The sequence below is a fragment of the Cyanistes caeruleus genome, chromosome 3 (assembly GCF_971803275.1).
Source record: "Cyanistes caeruleus chromosome 3, bCyaCae1.hap1.1, whole genome shotgun sequence".
Lineage (NCBI taxonomy): Eukaryota > Metazoa > Chordata > Aves > Passeriformes > Paridae > Cyanistes > Cyanistes caeruleus.
Genome location: NC_141703.1, coordinates 110,688,067 through 110,705,042, shown reverse-complemented (window position 1 = coordinate 110,705,042; position 16,976 = coordinate 110,688,067). Strand labels below are relative to the sequence as shown.

Sequence of the window (16,976 nt, the reverse complement as noted above, 5' to 3'; positions counted from 1 at the left end):
TTCTGTGGAAATACTTTTTAATATTTCCCTATTTTCCATGGAATTTCTTCAGATTTTTTGTTTTTCCTGCTTAGTTATTCCTGCTCATCTATTGGGGTTTTTAGATACCCTTGCAATAAATAAAGATAAACAGATTTAATAAGGGTAAATATTATTACAGCACACTCTATGGACTTTAAAGTATGAAATTATGCCATTATTCTGAGTTACAGCAGTATTTGATACTCCTTGTAAAAACTTCAATATTTGCAACAGAAAACAAGAATGGCACAAATTAATATGCAACAATACAAATTCTCCAGATTTTAGTAACAGTGATTATTTTACTTCTGGTGACTTTCACAGCCATTTTATGCAAAACAAAATGTGTGATCAGTCCTTTAATGGGTACTGGTTTTCTATGTGTTTTTTTCCTTGAAGCTTGTTTCCTGAGTGGGATCTTTATTACAAAGTGCAGCAGGCTCCTTTTGGCTGCTTTACTGGATGATAAATTGGGAAAGGAACCAACTCAGAGTAGCAGAGTGGGGGTAGATAATCCTGTAAATTCAAGGATTTACAGGGAGACTAATGAGAGAGAAAATTGCCCTCAAATCATCTTTGATTATTTCACAGCTAAAATCTTCGGTGTTTGGATGACAATAATGATCTCAAAACAAAAAATAGTGATTTACCAAAAGTTTATGAATTATTTAAGAAACTGTAGCCCCTCTTTCTGCATGGAAAGCTATGGCCAAGGAAAGGCAATTTAGAAAACAAACCAAAACAAAGCATTTCATCCAAATGACATTCTTTAATATTTTTAAATTACTTCCCAGTTTCCATAGAACAAGATTGTTTTGTTAATATTATATAGTATTATTATAATATTAATATTATATTAAATATTAATATTAATATTTAATATAACAAGATTTGTTATTGTGTAATATAGAGTAGTGTGGAATAATATGTGGACTTCTGTTTCTCTCCTCCACCCTCCATTTTCTGACATGGGTGGGTGAGTGTTTTTATGACACCACTATACAGAGACATGTGGATGTCTATATTCAGTCTTTATTTTAATACATATTTTTGCAAGTATTAAAGGTAAAAAAAAAAGTACCCCTCTATTTAACCTTTTAAAGTGATATAAAGTAATTCTAAATTAAATTAACTGCTAATTGTGAGATACTGGACCAAATAATCCAAATTATTCACCTTCTGAGTGGTTCAGAACTTTAACTGACATTTATTTTCACAATAAATTCATATGAAGTATGTTCTTTCATTTACAGATTCCTCTCAAGTTTTTGCTTCTACCTTCCAGCAGTGAAATACTGCATCAGATGTCTAAAAAGAGAACAGTAGCAAGGATAAGACAGTTCAGGGATCGACATTTGGTTATTAGTGCATGGCTCTTTAGGTTGGTGCACTCACCTTCAGTTGCTTCACAATATTTCCTGAGAACACAACATCAATAGTCGGCATCTGTCCAGCAAGTAGTGGCTTAGTGCTGCAATAAAAAGTTATTCTGTTTAAAGTGGGAAAGGAACTGTTTGAAACATTAAATTCCTTCTGTCAGGCAGATGGGATTTAGCTGGAGCACTCTCAGTTATAAAACAAGTTTTCATTGATCTGAGTGGTTGAATTCCTAACTGTAGCTTATTTTCCCTTTGATTTTGAAATCCATAAATGCCAGTCATAGCTTTAAGAATGAAAATCATTGGCATGGGAGTTTAAATTAGAAGTGATAAATTGAGACTGCTGCTGACCACTGCCTCAGCCAAACACAAATGTCATGGCTCTTCCTCTAAACTTTGCTACATGCTTCATTTCAAATCGTGACAAATTAGGCAGGAAGTTAATTGCCAGCTTGGAATAAAAGTGATGATGCTGATTGGAAAAGCCAACCTAAAACAAATTTTTGCTTTACAGCAATGCCACCTGACATACCGAAGTATTAACAAAGCTTAGTCTGATTGTAAAAATGGGAATTTGTTATGGGTGTAAGTGTGGCAATAGCTGTGTGTATGTGAAGGTGACTTCCCTTCAGAACGCATTTGCCAGCTGAAAAATGTAAGAGAAAATTGAAAGATGCACGAGACATTGTTCTCCCTCAGACGTAGGTTGTTGGAGGCTAGGGACATATATCTCTATCACTACTGACTTGGTATTAGAGCTGCTATCAACTGTTTTAGTGGCAGCAAGTGCCAGGATGAACAATTACTCATTAAGAGAGTGTGACCTTAAAAAGCAAGCAAAGCTGTAAATCGTAACTAGTCTCTCATTTATTTTACTCTCTGTCCAGAAAATGCACAGATACAAAAGCAGACACAACAACGTTCAGGGATTCACCAGACAACAGTTTCCTTTCTCTGAAGTTCCAGATTTAGTGCTAGTTTCAGTATCAGTGGGACTGTTTCACAATTAATCGGTTGTTTGTTCTTCTTAGCAATGCACTACTTCCTTATTAGCAGCATGAAAAGGCCCTTGATAGTACATAAAGTGGTGAAATATTTATCTGTTCGCCTCAGGTGAAAAGTATAAATAAAACCCAAACCCAAACCAACTACAAATGCTGCATCAATGCAAGGGAGTGTGCCTCCTAAACCAAGGACATAAGTATTTGAAGTTAAACATTTATTATGAGTTAAGACAGAGCTCCCAGTGCAAGTATGAAGGTATAAATAAGAATATTAAACTGAGCTCTTTGCTTTCCTCATTACTGGGCATCCTGCTTGGTACTCACCTCTACCCTTCCCTTTCTCTCCTCCTGCTTGATTTGTTTTGCCACTTCAGGGTTGGTGGTGTCATTTTTGGGTGTTGTTCTGCCTTGGAGTGGCTTGTAATGCATGTATCCATCCCTCCATCCATCCATTTCCAGTTGTCCTGGGAATTTTGCCACTTGTTGCTCGTTCTCAGAGGGCGCAGACTGAAAGTTAAAAGTTGCTTTAACCCATGAGTGAATGCAGAGCAGACTTTCAGTGTCCCCTGCAGTTTTGAGTCTTGTGCCAGTTTGCTAATCATAAAGTGAGATAATTGCTATATGCTCTCAAAAAATGCAAGCCCTCTTTATTTTGGAGAATTTTAATCAAATTTTGTTACTGTGCTATGTGGTTCTGCTTATACAGTTAAGAGTTTTCCAATGTTCCTACCATACGTGTTTTCAAAACTTGAAGATTCCACCATAACCATTTTTTTTCCAAGTTACAGTTTTGTTGTAGAGGATCAGAGCAGGAGTTAAAATTTAGTAAACTGTTAAAATAATTTTGTTAGGCTGGTAGAATGACAAGAGAGAAGGTCCTAGTACTTTTGAAACCTTTTCTTGTGCAACTAAAACTTCTCTTGCAGCAGAAAAAATGTTGCAAGATACGAAAGACAGACCAACTGATACAGAAGAAATTAAAATTTTAAAAATTTAAAAAACAAAGCCCTTTATATGGATTGCATAGAAAGCTACAACTTCTGATGGGATTTTGGAGGGGCAGCTTTCTGCTCTGTTTAAACTCCAGTGTTTTGTGATACCTGACTGCTACTTGAACACCAGAGTTAGGACTGGAACAAGGGAGCTTCAGACCTTGAAATTCAGAGTTTGAAATCTTTGTGCAGCTCACTGAAGCTCACAGAGCTGAGCATGAGCTCACTAGGGAAACACTAAACTTTCTGTTTAGAAAAACTCAGCCTTGTTGGCATTATCTGTAATTCAGTAGTCCACCATTTGCTGCATTCAAAATCATCTTTTGACATATAACTTTTATAGAATTATTAAAATTGTATAGGTACACTTAGATACAATCTGCTACTCACTGAGAATGTGAAAAGGGCAATTTGTAGTCAGTATATACTGGAGCTCAAAAATGTTTAATTGTTGTTTAAAAGAGTTTGGTTTCAGGCATTTGCTGCTTATATTCCTTCTGCTGATCTGCCTCAGTAGTTCTATATAAACCACTATTTTTTGGGAGAAACATCTCTAGGAATAGATTATTCTTACATAATCTGAAACTATCACAGATTCTGCTGTGGCATTTTCAGTGAGATTCTGTGTTCATTTACCAGCATACTTTTTAACAAAGAGATTTAACTACCCTGCAGTCATTTAGAAATTAGCTTGGAGTCACGTCTTAGAAGACTGATGTCAGGAAGATTTAGATGACTGTTCATTTTGTTGTTTTTTTCTTTTTTCAGGCAACAGAAGTCTCAATTCTAAAGAACATGATGCCTCCTAATAAAATTTGTTCCACTTAATTTATCTCTGGAAATGTTAATTATCCTTGTACCATGCTGTAATAAATACAGGTCTTTAACTTGAACTTTGTTAATTTAGTAAGTTTTGGTTTCCTTTTCTAGAAAGTTCTAGAAACTACATTTTTGCATATCCAGAGATATCTCTATCTGAATATAGAATACAAATAGATCAAGACATGTATGAAGTCTTTATCCAAAGTCATGCCTAGCAAATTTCAGCCTTTTGCTTTTTTTTAGTATGTATTATCTCTGTGTTTTGTTTTGTTTTTTTAAAAGACTAAATTATTTCTAGTATCAGTAGCAGGACTGGTACTACTTCATTTCCTTCACATTTGTGCTTGGGGCTATTTCTTCTATTTCCTACTGATTTCGCTGGAATATGGGCAAAAATTGCCACAATTCATTCACAGTTACACATTTGTTGCTGGGTCTATCTTCATGCAGATATTGATTCTCATGAAAGTTACAGAAATAGATCTTTTGGACTTCTCTATATTTGTCTGAAAATTGCCAGTTTGCTCCGAAGTTGTTTGTGAAGAACTAGCAAAAAGATGGGCAAACAGCACGCTCCCATAAAGTGCATTTGCAAGAGAAAATTTTGTTTCATTTTAAAAGGCAGTATTTCATTTTACCTAATTTTTTTGTTTGTTGTTTTGCTGAACAGAGACAATGACAAAGCCAGTATAAATTCACTGCAGTTTTTCACTATAGGCTTGTCAGGCCTGATTTTAATATGCACAAACACACATGTGGACACATATATAAATACATATGCATGCTTGTATGCATATTTATGCAGAAAGATAAAAAGAAAGAAAGAAGTTAAAAAGTTTGACACCTTTCAACCCGTTCTGCATTCTGTTCCAGGCAACACTTGGCCAGCTCCAGCTTTGTTCTCTGAGCTGTGGCCAGGTGCCATTGCACGTCTCTCTGCACCTTGGCTATTTCTGAAGTCCAGCTTAGGAAATAGAGACATTTCTGTCATTTGGGAGAATGAGCTCTTTGATTTAGCACATTGAAGCTCATCATGCCAAGCTCAGCACAGCAGTGTCAGAGAATAAGCAGTGAGTCCTGTTGTCCCCAAGCTGTCCCACAGAGCCACAGCAAGACAGTAAGAGCAGGAGTTTGAGACTAGAACTGAATGAAGGGGCCAAGCTCCAGCTCCTGTTGCAGCTCTTGAGTTGAGGTGCCTGGGCAGCCTGCCTGGGGTGCAGCTGGTGCCCACTGCCAGCTGATGGCAGAACCTTTTCTCCTCATCTGATGCCCTGGTGCCAACCTTCACTCCTTTCTGGGACAGAACAGTTTCTGACAGATTTTCTTCCTGCGTTTGATGGGTATGGAGAAAAACCAAAAGGTTTTACAAATTGAGTTTTGCTCTTCAATCACTGTTAAAGCAGCATCACAGCAAACCTGCTGGATGTCACGCCTCACAGGCCTGTGGGTGACAGATCTGTCAGGTCATGTCAGACCTCACGGGAAATGGGGAGGGAGAGACCCTCCCTTGCACAGTCACTGTGTTGGAAATGGTTTGGGTTCCCATTGATTGGGAAGCCAAAATTTCTGCCTGTCCTCTGACCTTTATCAGTCAAAGCCTCACACTGATGTACTCTGGGCAGCAGCTGTTATTTTATTCAGAAGTCCCCTGAAAAATTGGACAAGGTCATTTCTGGAAGATCTGGCATCTTCAGTAAAACTTTTGTTTTGCCAAAATTAAGTTTTTGATATTCGTTACTTCTTGGGTAGTGATTGTGGTTTGCACAAACTTAAGTTACCACAAAACTTGTACTGAATATTAGAAAAAGGTTCTTCACCCAGAAGGTGATTGAGCAGTGATTAAGGTGATTAGGCTCCCAAGGGAAGTGGTCACAGCACCAGCCTGGCAGAATTCAGTAAGCATTTGGACAATGCTCTCAGGCACAGGGTGTGATTCTTGGGGTGTCCTGTGCAGGGCCAGGAGTTGGATGATCCTTGTGGGTCCCTTCCAACCCAGCATGTTCTGTGATTCTGTGATTATGTTTGCTATATTTTCAGAAAACTCCATTTTAAGATTTTTATTTCAGGGTGCATTTTTCTTTCAGCATGGGTATCCATTACTGTTTTGATATGCAAATACTTTTTTCTGCTTGTCACCAGTTGAAAAACAAGGTGAAATCCTACAGCTACATAAGTCCTGATAGCAGTTCAGTCCCCAGGATTGAGCTAAGGCTTGAGAACACCCTACTGCAAATAGGTAAATCATATATTTTTGCTACACTTCACATAGACAATTTCATGAAGCAGAGGTGGTAAAGCAGTCCCTTTCCCCATCACCAAATCCATGCCTGTGTTAAGTTCTGAAGCTTTCTGCATATGTGATTTATGTGTGACTATGCAAATGAAATTATTAAAGCCAAACATATCTGCTTGGGAAACTATCAGAACCCATTTCCTATACTCCTGAATTACAAAGGAGTCATTTGCTGGGCAACCTGGAGCTCCAGAAACAATGCTGTGAGAATGGATGCAGCCAGGGAAGACACTGTGTGACATCTTTGTACTCAAAAAGCACAGAGGAGAAATAGAAATACCCTAAAGAGCTCAAGACATTTTGATTTTTCATGTATGCTACAGAGTGGAGATGGTGACAGTTCTGGCATTTTCATGGTGATTTCTAGACCATAGTGTCCAGATCAGTTGTGAGGAAGCTCTACAAATTATGGCTCAATAGCAAGAGCCTCAATAATCAGAATGCAGCACATCAATTCCTGTTTTGTTAATTTTATTGTCTCCTACTGTTAGTGCTACTGCAACTATTATTTTAAATTTTGCCATCCCTCCTGTGGCCCTCAGCTAGAGTCAGATGCTTGGGTGTAAAAGGAAAAGGGAGGAATTCTTAGTTGGGTCGTGTCTTTTCCCATAAGACTGAGAGGTTCTAACCTTATTTTTGTATAATTCTTCAGTTCAGGTAAGGAACCCAATTTCCATTTCAAATCAAGGTTTTGAAAAACCATTTTTATTGCAGTTGCTAAATCCTAGTTTGAGAATGCCTTGTACAGGCATTTATTTAGTTATTTGGCTGAGCTAATTACTTGTATCAACCAATATACTTTAGAGGGATTATAGGCTAGGTCACTTCAGAAAGAGGCCTTTGCTTGCCTGGAAGACATAATTTTGGTTGCTAGAACAGATTGCTACCAGTTTCCATCTTCATATGTTCTGCATTAATGCTCACTAGCATTCATTCAATTTTTATTTAAACTTTTAATTGCCTCACCAACGAAAGGGCAAAAAAGCAATTGGGGATAAGGAAAATAATCCTGTACAAATTGCTACCTTTTTAATTCTTCAGAAATGCTTTATTTGGCTTTACTCAACATGCCAAATATGTCTGGCAAGAATCTTAGGAGAAGCAGCTTTTCTTAGTGGTTTTACAGTTCCAGCTGCTGTATATAAATTTACACAGCAGTTCACTGGTTTTTGCTGTGCAAACTGAAAATGTATTATTTTCTGAAAATCTGCTGTATTTTGTTACAAGTCAGTTTACTTGCAGTAGTTGTCTTCTGAAGTCCTGGTTATGACTTCCATAAATAACAGGAACTTCACTCCCTAACTGTGGCAGCTCTCTGTACCTTCTCAGGTATTTCTTAGTACTTTCAGAGCTCTGGGATGAACCAGATGCTGAAAAAGCAGATGTGATCCCTTGGTGCTGCCTGGTGATTGTGCCCATGCAAGGAAGTGGAGGTTTTATCTCATCTCCCCTCACTAAACTATCAAAATCTTTATTGCAGTCCAGAGGGAAGCACTTCTCAGCACCTTTGAAACCAGACATGGGTGAGGGAGTGACCTGAGCATGCACCAAAAAATCACAGAATCATAGAATAGTTTGGGTCGGAATGGACCTTAGAAATCATCCAGTTCCAATAAAAATCAGGGAGTTTTGGGCTAAGAAAGGCAGCAAACTTAAACAGTTGAAACCACATGAGATTCTAGGGACTTATAGGAAATAGAATATAGAAAAAGGAATGTAGTCAAGTTTTAAATTTTAAAAAAAATAAAAATAAACCCCATCATTTTGGGAGGATGTGCAGGTTCAGAATGTGTCTCACAGCCCAAGTAAGTATGGAAAGCCTTCAAAGTTTCTGCCTGTGTAAACTACAGCATTTTCATGGTTTCTGTAATTTTCCAGCTCATCAGGTGTCCTGATCTTTCATCTCATTGGCCATAAAGAATATTGAAAAAAGGATATTAATTGAGTATTAAAAAAATATAAAACACAGGTTTAAGTTAAGCATGTGTAGGGGTCAAAACCTTCTTTCTTCAAATTCAAGTTTTTGAACATTCTAAATTCACCATCCTCCTTGATAATTGTTTATCTTCCTTGCCTGGCGAAACCACTTAGACAAGATAATTAAGTTTTAGACTTGATGGAAGGTCCATTTCAAATTGCATGGGTTTTAAATGACAGGTCTGAGAAGCTGTCTATAGCATAGCCATGATTCTGTCAAATGTCAATAACAGGGACTCAGAATTCTGACTGATAAATAAATTACTCAATGCGTTTGCTGTTAAAATGCAGTGTTAGCCACAGCATTACCCTGTCGTGGTTCTCTTCTTTGTTTACAGAGATTTTGCATCATTCCCTGATAAAGGGATCTCATTTTTAGCAATTATGAAATCTTTTAGTGTCAGTCATTAACTAAGGAAAAGATACAAGATGATTGATTTATGCTACTTTGGAAGGTTTTTTCTTTTTAATATTATGATTGATTCTCAAAGAGTAACTTTGGAAATGGTTTTAGAAATGCAGACAAAAAATAACTGGCAGCATAGAATGAAAACTAAATGGTTCCTGAAGTTGAAACCATTGGAAGTTGGAAAGTTTTGCCTTTTGCTTCCCTTGAAATTGGTCCTAGAATTTTTTTTTTTTTTTTTTTTTTTTTTAGAGTTTTGTGTGGCATTAGGTCCTGCTTATACTGAGAAATGGGGAAACCTATATTTCTGTATTTCTGTCTGGAAAATCCTCCTGATAAAAGTACTCTGTCTATATGATTAACAAAAGTAAATGTCTCATGACAGTAAATATGCTGGACAGAGATAATCTTACTTATAAAGCAGTCATTCCTCTACTCAAAGTTCTGAACTTCATTACTTCAAGGACCTTTCTGATTGGCAATGGAGACAATGATAATAATTATTGTAACAATAATTATAATTTTTATCTTTTTTCAATTTAGCATGGAAAATTTGCTTTCAGATCAGATAAATTATCCCCTTAAGCCATTGATTAATTTTACTGATAGTTATCAATACCACAGAATTCAGAGTAAAATTCAAGAACCATTTACTAGTTACAAGGTAATCAACTGAAGTGAAATGCAATGTATTTCACAATATTGGTTAGATTTTATCCCTTTCAAAATATTCCTTTACTTTAAAAGAACTTCTTGTTTATCTCTCAACATCCACTCAGTTTTAGTTACATTTGGTTTAGAAAACACAGAATCCTCAATGCTACAGAAACAAAACTTTAGATTTTTATTCTAGAAAGACAAATACTCCTTTACGCTACAAAGATCTTCACATTGCCCTCTATTATTTGCAGTAGACTTTTTTTAAAAAAAAGACTATAACATTTATGATTCTCAGAGGCTTAGCCAGGAATCTGCTCAGTGTCATAAAAATGTGACATAAAGCTCGAGTCGCAGGGGACTGAGGGTGTGTGTGACTTCAGGGCTGGAGGCAGCTCCCTGAGAAGGTCTTGCTTTGCTTTTTGTCTTGGAGAGCTCAAACCCAGACAGTTCCAGCAGTGCCTGCACACAGAATAAAACCACTGTGGGATCATAACAGCCAAACACAAAATTCTCCCTAAGGTTGTGAGGCTGTTTTCCATTTCTTGACTATTTAAGAATATTTTTTCTTTTACTTTTCTACCTCTTTCACTGCCGCTTTACTTATCATGTCCTGTTTATTTATTCATCTATTTTTTTTAGATTTCCTAATTGTATGGAATGGGAGTATGTTTACATGATCTGCTGAAAAAACTTGCTCTTTTTTTTTTTTATGGTTCTTCTATTTGTCTGACTGCTGATATTATACAATAAAAGGAACAGCTGCCTAAGATGGCAGTTTGTCACAGTATAGTAGAATTACCCACTTTCCATTGATAAGAGAAACAGTGGAAAATCCACAAAATTATTTTATTTTATAAGTGATTTATTAAGCTACAAGACAAGTAGTCTGTCACTATTTCATTTTTTCAGAACAGTTTTCAGAAAAAGGAATTATTCCCTTGGTTTAAAATAATGCAAACATTTTTACTTCATCCTATTATTTTACCTGTTTCTTAAATGTATTCTGTACTGTTTTCTTCACTTTCACCTGTACTGTTTGAAATTTGAAATTTTCTGGTGATACTGTACTGATATAGACCAAGACAATTTAAATGTCAGCCTGATGAATGTAGCAATAATGGTATCTGATAGATTTATCAAGTGTTCTGTACAATGGTTGTGAATATCTATTCTTACCATGTTATCAGCCAGTGGCTCAGAATAAGAATAAAAGCTCCTACACAGAAGACACAGGGACAAACATGGCACAAAACAGCAGAATAATGAAATCAAACTGACCATTAACTATTTTAGCTTTCCTTTGTGTCTTCTGAATGTAAGAACAAGGATGAAATAAAGACATCTTCCTTGGGATAAAAGCATTACATAACTGCATATTGTTTAGTAAATCATATTATACGTATATAACTGTAAAATAATGACATCATTGCTTCAAAATACTATTGGCAAGTATTTGGTATTGATCCTTCCTGACAAAGGTACTTGCCATAAGAAATTTTATAAATATGGGAAGAGCTAGAAGTCACAAAATAAGATGCATTTTTTAGCCTGAAATTAAATCCACAAATTTCAAATGAAATGCCTTAATGAAATATAATATTCATTTTTTTTTGTGTAAAACAAAAAGTGCTGATAAGTGTGGTAACACTATCAGGAATTCTGCAGAATAAACCTGAGCTCACAATTAAAATAATTTCTAAATGTTAGTGAAGCTGCCAGCATTAATATCTCGTTAGCTTGTTGATAATTACTAGTACCTGGCTTCTTATTGCCATCTAGTAAACAAATGATAGGCTACCTTAACTCAATGCATAAGTAAGCATTAATTAGAATATAACTGAATTCAGAAGAATAAAAAAGTTACAAGAGAGGTCAGGAAAATGGAAAAGATTGGCTGATGTTTTCTCTATTATTTATGAGGGTTAAAAGGAGCCCTGCCTGCCTGTGCAAAACTCCTCTGCAGGACAGTGCCCTGATCCTGCTCAGGCAACATCAGGTGATTGATACCAATCTGAGAAAGGATAAACTTTATGTTAGACAGAAAGTGAGACTGATTTTCTGAGATATGTGATGTCCTGGGCTGAGTATGATTTCCCAGGACTTCCCTGGCTTGGGCTCTGTGCAGTGGGGAGAAGGTGTGAGGAGCATGGAAGTAGATCCCCAATGCAATTAGTCTGGTGAGGGAGAACGGATGAGCTCCTGATGGTTTTGTCACTTTTGTTTTAAGTGCTTTGTCCTGTGGTGGATTCTGAGTAATTGTCACCAGGGATATTATCCCAAGTGTGGACAGAAGAGGATGTACTGACACATGATTCAGAACTTTTGAGTGCTAATTAGGAAGTAGGTGTTTCACTCCCTGTATTCCTGTTTTAACATGGAAGTTCTCTCAGGGTAGCTGGCTTCCCTTAGGCCTCCAGAACCTGTCATGGTTTATTGGTATTTCTTTACAGCTTCCATAGATACAGACCATTACCTTTTATTATTAAACTTTGTTGGAATATCAAGACAGCTCATTTTGATGGCCTTTTTTTCTCTGTATAAAGAAAAAATAATAAACAACCATTGTGATTATCCAATTTGTATGCACATTGAACAGAAGTAAAAAGCATTGGCAGTAGGGAGGCAGATAAAAAGAACTCAAAACAAAAAACGTTTCCTGCTTCCACAGAACAGGACTCATTAACTATAAAACACATATAAGAATAAATGTGCTATGTTTCAACATTCCTTATTTCTTTTGTGCTACATTACAGCATTCTTCATTTTATTTAATGGCTCTGTACTGGCAAATTTCATTGCTGATGTTAGACAACACTACTACTATTATTATTATTATTATTATTATTATTATTATTATTATTATTATTATTATTATTATTATTATTATTATGGAAACTCCTCAACATGTATTTGACAGGTTATGGTTTTTCTGTGGTGTTGCCTTCAGCACAACATTTCAGTGAAAATGTCACTGGGTGGTTTCCTTCTTGTAAGTGACCAAACTGCTCTTGAAGTTGTCACTTCACAAGTGCAGTACTTGATTTCTTTTTCTTTATTTAATTTTAAAATAGTAATCGAAAACTCAGGTTTTTAAATATCATAAATATCCACATATTTCTTCTCCATGTAAGTGATTTCAAGAAAGAAAGAAGAAAATTGGGATTTTTTTGTTCTATAAACAACCCTCTTTTTTATAAATGACTAAATTTTATGCTTCAGCTGCTGTGGTTATGGTGAAGAATAAAATAACTCTTAAAAGACTTATTGGATCAGCTTATAAACATCAGTGAGTAAAGACAGAAAAACACAGAATCAATAAACACAATTCATAGCAGAAGTAATTTTTTTCCAGAATTAGAGCATAGAATGGTAAATAACAAAATAATGGGTAAAAGAAAAAATAGGTCTCTCTGTGGAAATATTTGAATTGGTTTTACTGCACTGTCCTTCACTTTTATTGGAATTGTTAGGTAGAAAGGATTAACAAAGGGAATCATCAGTTCAGAAGAATGTATTTATTCAGCTGTATTACAGGAAAAGGTGTCAATCCCCTTGTCTCCTTTCACATTAAAGTTAGAGAATTGACATATGTGTATGTCAATCATAGCATGTAAAGCCACCTGTTCCAACAATCTATAAGTAATGCAATGCATGCTTGAAATACTGATTTCTAATTCATTTTCTCTCCAGACCAAATTAAATCACTTTCAAGGGAAGACTCAAATCTCTGTTACTTATGAAGATACACAGCTTATCTTAGTGCCTGCTTTCTAAGCCCTAGAGTCCTTTTAAATTTTATGTATCAGGCTCAAACTCTGTGGTTCAGTCCTTGTGCACAATTTGAACACACACAGCTCATGTGGCCTGTCCCAGGCCCTACCTCCAGTCCTGCAGGAATTTCTGCAAGAAAATACTCCGCAAGCTGATGTAGGAATAGGAGGGAGATTTTGGCAGTCTTTCATGAATAAGAATCTCTTCTTCCAGAATAACTCCCTTAAGAGTATTCTTCTCATGGCTCCATACTCAGGAGGAAATAAGTAGCCAGCTAGAAGGAAGGAAAGCAGAGATTTAGCAGAAAAGGCTTTGCTTTACTTCTGTAGGGATGGATATCAGTAGATCATGAGAGATCAGAAATCTCTAAGAAAAAAGCCAGTTGGCTCAGTATAAGAGGGAAATTAAAATGTACTCAATAATCTGTACAGTATTACATGGCAAAATTAAGATAAATTTATAGTTTTCAGAGTCTGCTACTGCAGAGCTTCATAATCTGCTTCAGAGTTTCTCTGTGTGTTCTCAGTGTGGAAAAAGCAACTCTTTATATATTATTTTTATCTGTTCTGTTACCAAGCTGCTACGTTACCAAGCTGCTATTTTTATACCATATTTACTTTTCTAGTTAACATCCTAGAGTATAAAAGGCCTAGAGGATAATCCTGCTTGCTTGGTTTTTTTAAAACATTATCCTATGTAAAATAGAAAATATTATTTGCATTTTCTTTCCATCTGTAAGGAAGCCTCTTGGTAACAAATGGAGCCTTCAATACAATAAAATTTACATGAAACAAGATGTCATTTGAGAGCTGTGTGGTTGGAATTATGCCAGTCAATAATAGATTGCATACCTCTGGTTAATTTATTAGCCACCTGTTCCAGAATCCATTACAAGAGCACATTAAGATGCTATCAGGTTGGGAGAGCATTTTGAGCTTCAGGCCTTTGAGGATGTTTTTTGTGTAGAAAGTCAAGCTAATAGAAAACTGAAATGAACAATAGTACATACTGCTCTCCATGGAGAAGAAGGGGGGAATATTCCACAGGTTGCTATTTCTGCCTCCATCCTCTTTGAGAAATAATAGAAACTTCTTCTCAATTAAAATGGAAGCTAATAAAGAAAAACTAATAATGCAAAGATTGCAAGTGTTAGTGCAACTGATGGTCTTTACAGACATGGGAATATGACAAAATTATGAGGTATTATGTGCTGGTTTTTTATTTCCTTTCATGAGAGAGAAGGCATAATTTTCCATATGAATATTTCTACAATTCTGTCATGGAGTTACTTTACCTTTACGAAAGTTGGAGTTGCTGGGAACTGCCTGGAGTCTTTTTTCCTGACCAATTATCGGTCATTGCTGAGAATTGACAGCAGTTTAGGCCATTGAAAAGTGGGATCAACTTGTGAACCCTACCTAAAAATGTAAAAGCAGAGCTCTCTGGGTTCTCTTTGTTTTTCTGGCTGTGGAGGGTGGCGGAGCTCCAGGCCTCCCGTCCCTGCCCAGGCCATGGGGCCGGGCCTGCCCCGTCTCCCGGCCGGGAGATGGGGGGGCCTGGGGAAGGTTTTTCTCGGGCCCGGGCCGGGCCGAGCCGATCTCTGGCTCGGCTGCAGGTTTTGCTGTAACTACATTCACTAGAAACTGCCCAGTGAAGAAAGAGAGAGGCCCTGGACTTGCAGAGGGCTGGAGCGGCGACCACACTCTCCAGAGCAGCTATGAAGAACCTTCCGTCGCAGACGGCTCCAGCTCTTGTTCAGCAGAGATCCCCGAACCATCTACAAAAGCCTGGGCAAGATTTTAACTCTTTCATTACCCAGATGAGACTTGCGGATTAATCTTTTTATCCAGAGAGAGAGATAGAGAGTGATCAACATGAAAAGAGACTTTATAAACTACCAGTGATAGGAAAGAAAAGAAGCTTCAGGAAAGGTAGAGAATTAAGAAGATGCTTTAATTAAGCTGAAATATCTTTCTGTTGAAACTATGGAGATGGACAATGAAGTCCTGAAAAGAACTCCTTTAATTCATGATACAGTATCTAGAGAGGAATAAAGTGTTCAAAGTGTAAATTTGAGTAAAAAGTAGAGTAATTATGGTATAGTGAAGTGCTGGGAGATTTGAAGCCTTGAGAGGCCATGAGAAAACTGTTGGGAGATTTGAAGCCTTGAGAGGCAATCAGAAAACTGTTTTCTGGTGAAGCTCACAGAAACAGATGAAGACTTTTTTGCCTTTGAATAACTTATCCTTAAAAATGCTATCTCTAGACTCATGGCCCATACATACTTCAGAGTGATGTGAAAATGGGAGGAGTGAACTCTAATAATAGCAGCTCTGGGCAGCTAACGTTAGGGCAATAGAAAACTATAACAAAAATAGTTTTCTTGTGAGAAACTCCATAAATTAACAGGAAGAAACTTCTGTTTCTCTACAAAGACTGGTGAAAAGACTGTAGCAAGAATTGGGACTGTTTTAACCATCAAAGTTTTTGTCTCTGTTGTCATGTGAACAAGGGAATAGTGGGTAAATAGGGGATGAAAAGGTTTTTCTGGAAGTTTATTCCAGTGTTCTTATTATTGTAGTTTGTCAATAAACTTTCTTTTTTTTCCCTTTTAAGTTTTATGCCTGTTTTGCTCTTCTTCTAATCCATATCTCACAGCAAGAAGTAAGTAATTTTCTTAGTTATTGGTTTAAAACCAATTCAAATTCAGAGCTTGATTTTTCATAACCTAGCTCCTGAGGGTGTATCAATGTCACATACACAGTTACAAAATAGGAGTACAAAACCAGAAGCTAAAAGAACTGTAGGGTGGAGAAGGACATTGAGCAGATTGCCAGAGGAATGAAGATTTTAAGAATATGTCTGGAGAGAAGAGGCTTGGTTCCCTTCTGTGTGCTCATTCAGTCTGCACCACCGTGAATGGTCCACATACAAATGAGACAAGCAAACCACATGGGTTTGCTCTCAAACCTGAGGAGTATGGCACTGAACAATGGGGATCTCATGGAAAAGATCCTGAAATAAGTCAAAGCTCATGCAGCAGTGTCCAGGTAGGAACTATCACACCACTGCTTTTAGAAATGCAGGAGAATTAAAGAGGCAAAAGTGGGAACAGTACACATTCTCAAATTGATTTTGAGTAGTACTAATGGCAAATATTTATGTGAACTAAACAGCTCTGGGTGATCAGCAGCTTTTTATGTATCTCTTTTTATATACCTAAATATATATGTATTTATATTCCTCAGGTGGTGAGAGCATGATGCCAATAACACTGATGTCATGGAGTTGATCTTTGTACAGGCCATTTATTTAGAAGTTGGACTCAGTATTTCTTGTGCGTTCCTACCAACTCAGAATATTCTGTGATAAACAGCACAAAGTAACTTTAGCATCGATTCAGTACTGATTAGAGAGTAGTAACTACTCAGCAATCAGAAAAAAAACACATCCCTTCAGTATCTGAGTTTGTTAAAGAGGTATTTATTCAGATCCTTATTGGTCCCATGTGACAAAAGGATAGCCAGAGGGGTATTGCTGTAGGCATGAAGGGAAAGAGGGAGGAGAAGAGAAAAGGTGAAAGCCTTAATTCAGCATCTCATCAGAAGGATTGTAAAAAAAACCCCACATCTGTGATTAATGCAGTGTACC

At 36.8% G+C, this 16,976-nt stretch overlaps 1 protein-coding gene and 1 long non-coding RNA gene across 9 annotated transcripts in view; one reads left to right on the top strand and one right to left on the bottom strand.

Moving 5' to 3' along the window:
* Nucleotides 1-16,976, top strand: part of EPHA6 (EPH receptor A6) — a 371,203-nt gene that overhangs the window by 197,715 nt on the left and 156,512 nt on the right. The gene's annotated exons all lie outside the window — the stretch shown is intronic.
* LOC147654443 (uncharacterized) lies at nt 2,876-13,496 on the bottom strand. The gene is made up of 3 exons (XR_015285429.1): nt 13,435-13,496; nt 12,028-12,087; nt 2,876-2,911 (listed from the first exon to the last, which is right to left on the bottom strand). It is a non-coding gene; the product is annotated as an uncharacterized LOC147654443 (long non-coding RNA).